This window comes from Apium graveolens, chromosome 10 (genome assembly GCF_009905375.1).
Source record: "Apium graveolens cultivar Ventura chromosome 10, ASM990537v1, whole genome shotgun sequence".
In the NCBI taxonomy this organism is placed as follows: Eukaryota; Viridiplantae; Streptophyta; class Magnoliopsida; order Apiales; family Apiaceae; genus Apium; species Apium graveolens.
The window spans coordinates 92,590,597-92,601,400 of NC_133656.1; positions in this window are offsets into that span (position 1 = coordinate 92,590,597).

Genomic DNA, 10,804 nt, shown 5'->3' on the forward strand with positions numbered 1-10,804 from the left:
GTGCACCGGTACTATTTGTTAAGAAGAAGACGGAAGCATAAGACTATGCATCGACTATCGAGAACTCAACAAGCTTACAATCAAGAATAAGTATCTGTTACCTCGAATTGATGATTTGTTTGACCAGTTGAAGGGAGCCAAGTATTTCTCCAAGATTGATCTGAGATCAGGATATCACCAATTAAAGATTAAGTCGGAATATGTACCAAAGATAGCTTTCAGAAAAAGGTACGGATATTATGAATTCTTAGTGATGTCTTTTGGATTAACCAATTCCCCAGCACCATTTATGGATCTGATGAACAGAATTGTCATTGTGTTTATAGATGATATTTTGATTTACTCGAAGACAAAAGAAGACCATGCAGAGCATTTGAGGATATCTTTGGAAATTTTGTGGAAGGAAAAGTTATATGCGAAGTTCTCAAAGTGCGAGTTTTGGCTACAGGAAGTTCAGTTCTTAGGACACATAGTCAGTAATAAAGGTATCAAAGTGGACCCGGCAAAGATTGAGGCTATTACAAATTGGGAAAGGCCAAAAACACCAATAGAAGTGAGAAGTTTCTTGGGATTAGCAGGATATTATCGAGGATTTATTCAAGATTTCTCGAAGATTGCGACGCCTTTGACAAAGCTTACTCGAAAGAATGAGAAGTTTATATTGAACGATAAATGTGAAGAAATTTTTCAGGAATTGAAGCGGATATTAATCACAACACCTGTTTTGTAACTTCCAGATGATCAAGGAAATTTTGTAATCTATAGTGATGCTTCTCATAAGGGATTAGGTTGTGTTCTGATGCAGCATGATAAAGTTATTGTATATGCATCGAGGCAGCTGAAACCTCATGAGCAGAATTATCCTCCTCATGATTTGGAGCTAGCAACCATAATATTCGCTTTAAAGATTTGGAGACATTATCTATACGGAGAAAGATGCGAGATTTATACGGATCACAAAAGTTTGAAGTACATATTCACGCAAAAGGAGCTTAACAAGAGACATAGAAGATGGTTGGAGTTGATTAAGGACTACGACTATACGATTAACTAACACCCCGGCAAAGCAAATGTTGTGGCAGACACGTTAAGTCGAAAAGAGAAGTTGAATATGTTATCAGTACCCGAAGAGTTATACAAGGAATTTCAGAAATTGGAATTAGAAATCAGAGTTTGCAAGCCTGACGAAACAAAACTGTATAGTATGACTTTCCAACCGGAATTATTAGAGAAGAACAACAAGTGTCAAGAAGCAGTAATGGATCAGGACATCAATCGTTTGGTGGGTGAAAAGTTGTGCACACAAAAGGATGATCAAGGTATACTTAAGTTTTCTTCCAGAATATGGATTCCACCAGTAATAGAGTTGAAGAAGGAAATCCTACAGGAAGCTCATAATTCAAGATATTCAATCCATCCAGGAAGTACCAAAATTTATAGAGATTTAAAGAAAAATTATTGGTGGCCAGACATGAAAAGAGAAATTGCATAATGGGTTAGTAGATGTTATACATGTCAGAGGGTCAAGGCAGGGCACCGGAGACCAAGTGGATTATTGCAGCCATTAGAGATTCCCGAATGGAAGTGGGAGCATATTGCCATGGATTTCATAGTCGGATTACCAAGGACAAAAGCAAATCACGATGCCATCTGGGTTATAGTGGACAGACTTACCAAGTCAGCTCATTTTCTGCCTATACATGAAAGATTTTCTCTAGACAAGTTGGTTCACATGTACCTGAAAGAGATAGTAGTTCATCATGGCGTTCCTGTGTCTATCGTATCTGATCGAGACCCAAGATTTAATTCGAGATTTTGGAGAAGTTTTCAAGAATGTTTGGGAACCAGATTGAATATGAGCACAGCTTACCATCCGCAAACGGACGGCCAAAGTGAACGAACAATTTAGACGATTGAAGACATGTTACGCGTTTGTGCCATTGATTTCAAAGGAAGTTGGGACGAGCATTTACCTTTGGTTGAATTTGCTCACAACAACAGTTACCATGCCAGTATTGGGATGCCACCCTATGAAGCTCTTTATGGACGTAAATGTCGATCGCCAGTATATTAGGATGAAGTAGGAGAACGCAAGGTACTTGGACCTGAATTGGTATAGCAGACGAAAAAAGTTGTTGAAGTTATTCAAAAAAGGTTAATTACAGTCCAAGACCGTCAAAGGAAGTATGCAGATCAATCAAGGAAGGATATGGAATTTGAAGAAGGAAATTTAGTATTGTTAAAAGTGTCACAATGGAAAGGATATGTCGGACCTTTTGAGATTTTGAAACGTGTTGGCAAGGTAGTCTACGAGTTGGCGTAACCCCCGCATATGGAGCACATTCACAATGTTTTTCATGTATCAATGCTTAAGAAGTATAATCCAGACTCCGGGCATGAAATTGAGTACGAGCCGGTAGAACTTCAGGCAGATCTGTCATACGTAGAGAGTCCAATAGAGATTCTATAAGAAAGAGAGAAAATATTAAGGAATAAAGTTGTAAAGTTAGTACAAGTATTGTGGAGAAACCTAAAGGTTGAAGAATCAACCTGGGAGTTAGAAAGCGATATGCGAGAAAAGTACCCTCATTTGTTTTCTTAGGAAATTCTGAGGACAAAATCCTTTTAAGGGGGGAGATATAATATCTGGGATATATCGTGTAATTATTTTTGCTGAAAAATAAATATTCTGTATATTCTATATTTATTATATGAATTAATTGTTAAGTGGTATATGTGTTTGGATATTTAATTATGATATATTTTGAGTATTTTAATTTTTATATGTCCAAAATAAAGTGTAGATAATTGTCATATTTTTCTATTAATTTTTATGTTATTTTATGATTTTATAAAAGATTTATGGATTTAATAAATTATTTTTCCGAGTATTTATAAACTATTTTATATAATCGGGAACCAACCGACTTCAACCGTTCTTACGTTTTTACAACCCGAAACTCTTCCGAAAACTCATTCCTAACCTAATTGCAATATTCTGAGTATTTTCCATGTTTTGACTTTTTCAATCCGGCGTACGGTTTTCCCTGTGCGGGTCCCGACGCAATATTTTCGATACAACATTTATTTCGGTAAATCGATAAAACCCATATTTTCGAGAAACGAGATCTTTTTATTAAACTATTATATTATCATCTCATAGTACGTGTAACCAAAGGGTTGAGACCAAGACAGCTGTACAAAATGTATAGATTTGGATAATTATTCTAAAACTGGTACCGTTTTGGATCTGTTTTCTCAAATAAACATAATATTTTATATCCGGTATGATCCAAAGAGGTACCAATATTCCGTAAATATAAATAGCCCTTACCGTATTTTATTTTGTACAGAAAATTATTTGCAAACAATTAATATAATTTTACAGAGAAAACCCTAATTTCATAGTAGATTCTGAGAATCAAACAAACTTTTGGAGGTGTTATCGAACTCTATTTGGAAAGCTCGAGTACTTAAAACGAAGGACTTGAGGTGTACTATCAGATTCCAGAACTGGTTTTTGTGCAGAATCAAAGGTTTATTTTCTATATTTTTCTGTAATTTCAATTATTTTGATTTAAAATATGAATTTTTATTCGAGAGGTTGTTTGTATGATTTGATGATTGCATGTTGTAGGGCATTTCTTCCGGATGATTTTGATATATTATATGACTGATTTGGAGTTCAATAACATGCTCAAATCTGTGTTTTAATTTCCAATTTCAAAATTAGGGTTTATAACCTGTATGAATATTTTCAATTGAAATTGGGGGTTTCTGTTCAAGGGGTTATTAGATTGTTTGGTTTGTATGGAATTGTAGAGCTTGAAAAAAGGAGTCGATTGGTCGTGGTCTCGTCAACAGATGATACCAGAATCGAACTGGCCGGAGCAAGAAAGAACTCTCAGAATCGAACTGGCCGGAGCAAGAAAGAACTCGTCGTCCGACGAGTATTCTTCGAGCTTTTCCGGCCAACTCAGGGGTTATTTTTGTGATTTGATTGCATGGTTGTGTTCCTATTGTTGTATAGGTTTGATCTGGAGGAGATGGTGGTATGAGGATACCGGAATCGTGATCTCCGGCAGGCAGGGGTGTTTTCCGTTGAACCCCTGTACATATTACAGTTTAGTACCTATAGTTTTAAAAACGATGAACTTTAGTCCATGTAGTTTCTAGAAATTGCAAAAATAGGATTGTTGTTTTAACAAATCATATTTTCTATTTATTTTAATTATATAAATTCGATTTTAATTATTAAAAATTCTAAAAATTATTATTTTAATTCCAAAAATTATTTTTATTTCAAAAATAAATATGAATTAATTAGTTAATTAATTTTAGTTGAAATTGATTAGTTAACTGGTCAATTATTTCGAAAATTAATTGAATAATTGATTTAATTAATTATTATTTAATTATTTAATTAGATTTAATTATTTATTTTGATTTAAAAATTCTGAAAAATAGTTTCGAGCTTTAAAATATTATTTTAAATTATTTTCAAGTCTCGATAATTATTATAAAATGATTTTAAAGCCATAATCAAGCAATCGAACCCTGTTTATTATTCTAAAATGATTCAAGTGCCCGTTTTAATTCCGAAAAATGTTTAAAAATTCGTATTAAATATCCGAAAAATCATTTTAACATCAACCCATCTTTGAAAAAGTATTTTCATCATATATCTTAGGTGTTATGTGTTATGTGTTGTATGTGAACTAATTGGTGTGTTATATACGTATATGTGTATTGTTTGACTGTGTTAATCGTAACTTTCAATCCGTAAAAATGAAGGGTGGATAGAAGGTTATATCGAATATAATCAAGCGAGATGAGTATTAATAGACACTTGTGATTTCTGAGAAAAAAAAAGCAAGGCGTAGGAAAGGGAAGCAATTAGTCGAGGAATAACGAATAGTGATCGAAAGCCAGAGAAATGTTAACGAGTTAAGACAAGGCAAGTATTCCAAACCTTCTCAAGATATAGTGCAAATAATTGATAATTCTGTTTATATTGCAAGGGCTCTGAAGCACTAAACCCTAAACCTTGATTCCAATTATTGATCTTTGAGCCATAAGCCTTATTCTTTCTGAACCATTAATTGTCGGATACACAGATACAAACTAGAGATATACGATACTACTCCACAAATACATACAAACTAAATACCAATCACTGAACCGAAATTATTTAACATTCAAGCCTTTATACCTTATACCTTGGAAGACTAATTCATATAACCACGAGACTTGATTCTTTTGTTGTCCAATTCTTATACCGGCTGATTGCCAATCTTTGTATTTTCCATGTTGTTCCCTTGTGAAGATTGTGAACCATCTTACGCTTGAAACTCAATGTTGTTTATGATTCTGTTTATTACTTTACATTAATGATTCTGTTATTATGATAGAATTGGATTATTTTATATAATGTGGACCAGATTCGTGGTCAGACCATATTGGTGGTCAAGTCAGGCCAATGTGTGCCTTGGATCCAGTAATTAGAGCAGAGCTTTGTGCCTTGCTCGGGGTTAGTGCGTGACTGATCAACAGTCTAACCTTGGTTTTTAAAATGAAAATTAAATGTCCAATTCTAAATCATTGCTTAGCCATAAACTTAATACCTTAAATCATTTCACTTGATCATTATTTAATCTCAGTATTGTCAAAGTGACTTGCTGAGCTAGTTAGCTAATTTGTGCGATTTTGTTTATGTTATTTCCAGTTAAGAAGGAACCTGTTGGTAACGCGGATCCCCAATCCAGTGTGTGAGCTAGGATTCCAGGTTGAGTGGAATGAGCTAGCCAAAGACTTTATGATAGTTTAAGTTTTAGAAGTTGTAAGAATGTTTAATATTCAGTTGTAAGTTTAAATAGTTGGGATTTGGACGTTTGTACTATAAGTGTGAGTGTGTGGCTTGTGTGCGTAATTTAACCTGTTGCGATTCATGGATGTTGGTAAGTAAGGTCACTATATATTATTATCTTTATTATTATTATAAGCAGGTTTATATATATGGCGTGTGTGTTGTGGACCCCAAACTTCTGACCCGGGTTTGGAGGGCGCCACAGGCGGGAAGGAGGGAAGGCAGAAAGAGTACCCTGTAGAAAGGAGTGTTTAAAGAGTTTTCAAAAATAGAATCTTGTAAGTGGCTCCAGTGAGAAGAAGCGAGTGAATTTTGGAGAGGGAGAGAAACAATCCATACCTCATTGTTTGTTCTTCTTCTAGAGCAGAAGACGCGGAAGGAGCTTAATATCTTATTTTCTTATTAGGAGCGAGATCTATATATTGATTGATTGATATAGATATGAATTGAAACAGTTAAAGAAGGCAGGGAGACCATAAGTAAATTTTAAGGAGCTGCATAATTATTTTAGAAACTCATATGTATAATATAGTGTGTTTGAAACATTATGGAATAAGAAGACAAATTGTTAGATATAATTGATGATATCATCAGAAACTATCAGAATTTCATATCAAGACTTATATCAGCATTTACTGAAGAATGACGTCATCGGTTTTATATCAGTACTTGATGATCAGCTAATGATATCATCAGGAATTGTCACTTCAGTAGGTATTCGATATGAAAAAGGAAAGCAGGAATTCAAGGCGGTGAAGGACTTTATCTCAGAAGCAATCATACATGGATAGGATTCCTTATTGTAACAGAATAGGATTCCCTATTTCATTGTGTAGTTGTGCTCTATATAAAGCACATATTAGGTTCATGCTATATGCATTGCAAATATTGTTATATCATTGGCATAACCTAGCAGCTCTCAAGGATATTTGTTCATCTATTTGAGAGCAAACGTTTGTTATCAGTTTTTATCTGTTAATATAAAAACTGTTGATTCTGTTGAAGCTTTGTTAAATTGATTATATAAACTATATTCACCCCCCCTCTACAGTTGATTACGAACCTAACAATTGGTATCAGGGCTTGCTGTTAATATACAAATATTTTAAGATCTGAAAATCAATCTTCAATGTCAGATAAAGAAGAAGAACCATAGAATCCAAAACCACCACCCCCATCCACATCACAGATTAGCTGCAACATGAGCAGGTATGAAGCAATCAAGGTGCCTGTAACACCCCCAGATCCGGGGTCAGGGATCCGGGTCGTCACGGTCTTTCTTTCCACAATATCACTTCACTTAATTAATAATAAATAATCTCAAGCTGTGACCCCACACTAACACACACCACCACCCGTTATAGTCTCAGAGATGAAATTGAAATAAGTACAAGTCCTTGAATCCACAATTAAAAGTTATTACAACCCAAAATGATTACTTGATAAATTTACGGTTAATTGCCATTATCTGCCACAAGTTATAATTATACATAATTGATTCTCAAAAGTAGAATGCCTGATCTACTAATAGATCTACCTCTGCAGCTATAGCAGCTACAACATCAACGGGAAGACGCGGGACGCTTCCCACGCGCTTGCGCTGGGTCTGCTGGAGTCTGGCCATCTTTTCTAACTGTTGTTGTGTGATGAAGAAATAAAGCAAGAGTGAGCCTTACAGCTCGCAAGATAATATATAGTGATAACAATAATACAAGTATCTAAATGGATACTTACTAGAATCTTTTATCATGTGTAAGATAATTACTTACTAGATATAAGTAAAAATAAGGGATGAAGTTACCAAATACTTCACTATACTTATATCAATTATAAAGTTACTTGAACTACCACTGTTCAAAGTATAACGAGCTTTCAACAGTTCATCACATAGATGAGACTACCAGACAGATTTGAATAAATTAAATCTTTGAAGTAGTATTGAAGGAAATGAAGTTATGATATACTTCATTAAGTTCCGATATATATATCCACATATACATCTTCCTTATACAGTCCCTGAAAACCTCTGTCATGTAAAGTATGAACAGAGTTTGTAACATCCAATGAATTTTTGGAAGGGAAAAAGAATTGTGGCATAAACCCGATATCTTGCTGATCAGGCAAAGATACCAATAAGTAACCTTTTCTACTAGTAGATGGACGAATTCCCCACTGGTCATCACCCTGGTCGCAATAGGACCTTATGCTGGACTGCCACTCAGTCACTTATGCATTTGATGGACTCCCACTGAGCCACTTACACTATCATGGACGCCCACTGAGCCCATGTTGCTTATGCCGACTCGATAGATGGACTTACTTCCCGAACGTTGGGTAAGTAATCAATTCATTTACCAAAACTGCAACCTTGTTGCGAATATAAAATACACCATAGAGCCGGATCCCTCAGGTTTTGAGCGAGTATTTAAATCCCCTTTTTAAAAGGAAGATCTTAAATATAAAAATGAGTTTTGGGATCCGCTCTAACTTTTAAAAATCATTTTGAAGACTCGAAAACACTTTAAAGAGTGTTTGGAGTAATGCTGATTTAATGAAGTAAATCAGTCCCAATATATTTAGAAAATGTCTGAATATTATTATTTAAATAATATTCCCATAAAGAATAATCTTTATACAAATAATTGAAGTAGAAGTTGTAAGACTTATACTTGAAATGAGTATTAAATAACCAAAGATATACTTATACGAAAGTACTATCTTTATTTGAATAATCAAAAATAAGTTTGATTATCGACACCTTATTCTTTAATAAAATAAGGAATATAACTCAACAATAATCGGAGTCATAGATCTTCAAATGAATATTCAAATAATATTCATTAAATAATATAAACTGAGTCATAAGCCCTCGAATGAATATTCAAATAATATTCAATAAATAATATAAATGAGGCATAAGTCCTCGGATGAATATTCGAATAATATTCAATAAATAATATAAAGGAGTCATAAGTCCTCAGATGAATATTCGAAATAATATTCAATAATAAAATAAAGTTATCGAATAAACTTTATTCGATTAATAGTTTTGAAAACTATAACCATATATATATAAAAATATATATATATAAAATCTACTCGGGATCCTCGACTCCCGGTTTTAGAAAATGTTTTCACCTTTGGGTCCCTAAACTAAGGGTATATGCAAATTACTGCTATTCTCTAGCATAGGTATTATCAACTGAACCAACAAATATATATGGCAAGAATACGAAACAGGCATGCATATATATATATACCATATCAGCATGCTTCAATATATCGTAAAATATGCTAATTAACCAACATGCATCTATCACAAGATAATGCATATACATATATACATCACAACAACAGTATAACGGGTAGAAAACTTGCCTGAGCGACTGAGGGTGATAAAAGGCTCGGGACGAGTTTGGTAACCTATAAACAACAAGTAAGTTGGAATTAAACCAAAGTCACTTGTAAATCTATACTTTAACTAACTTAGACTCTAACGCTTGTTTTGCGCTTACTGATTCTCTTAAGTCACTCGAGTACCCTCGGCTCCACCATTTTTAATAAATTAACCATTACGAGTTTTAAGGCGATTCCTTTGCGAGTGTCTTACCAACTGCCTAACACTCTTACCATAATTGTTTCATACATTAATTAACCCTTTTTGGTCTTTAACCTATGTTTCAAAGTAAGGCGAGGGAAAATGTTTTGTTCGCGAAACGCCGTTATTTAAAACGGTCGTTTCTCCTAAACCGTGCATCGGAATCAAACGAACTACATATCAAAATGAAGCTCGTAATATGAACTATCTAAACATGGCAATGGTCATAATCTAGCAGGGGGTTCTCGGGTCCTAATGCTATGAACAAAAGCAGTCTAAAGTAAATCGGACATTACGACGACTATGTTTACGCGATTTCCCAAATTTAAACCAACTCAAAACAACCACAATTCAACCTCAATCCATTCATACAACCAAAGTCCATCCTTATCACATCATAACAGCCCCAATCAATTCAATATTAACATTTATACTTATGCTTAAGCTTGAATTTAACTATACTTAAGTTCTTTTAACCAAAACAACAAGATTCACCATTCCATTTCACTACCACTCCAACCCAAACTCTAAACCACAAGCATTAAGCTACTATATCACCATAACAATCAAAATCATCTTATTATACAAAGGAATCTAGGGTTTGGAGATGATATACCTTCCTTGAAATGGTGGGAGTAGCTAGGAAGCCTTAAGAAGCCTTGAGAAGTCTTAGGGATGCTTGGATCTTAAAGGAAAACAAGAAAAATTCAAGTTAAAAACTTTGAAATCACTATTCATTGTCTTCTTCATTGATTTATTGAAGAAGATTGAGAATGAATGGGGTGCTTAAACTCATGATATAGCCATAACTATGCATAAGGATGATTAGGGAATTATCTTACCAATTTAGGAAGCCTTGATCTTGAGTTTTGAATTTCTTCTTCCTTTGCAATAGTAAAAGCCGAGAGCAATGAAGAAATAATGCATTGTTTTTTTTTGTTTTGATGAATAATGAATTATTTGGCTTGGTTGGTTGTAGTTTTGTTTTTGTTTTGGTAAATTACCTATTTGCCCTTGATTTTGTGTGGTTAATAATCCACCACATTTCCTTCCTTCCCATGTCATGCTTATGTCATGCTATGATGTCATCTTTCCCTCCTTGTCCTCTTCTCATTGGTTGGGTGACATCATCCCCACTAATCTCTTTGATTAACTTCCTAATTGTTTGCCTAATGACCGCTGATCTGTTATACGGTTCGCTTAACTTTCGTTTTCGTTTATCGTTTGAGGGATCATACCCGGGATCTTATTACTTAGGTTCCCTTAACCTTTCTCAATATATTATATTCCTTTTATGATCCTCTCTTATAATCCTTTAATTTAAATCCTTTTTTATCCTG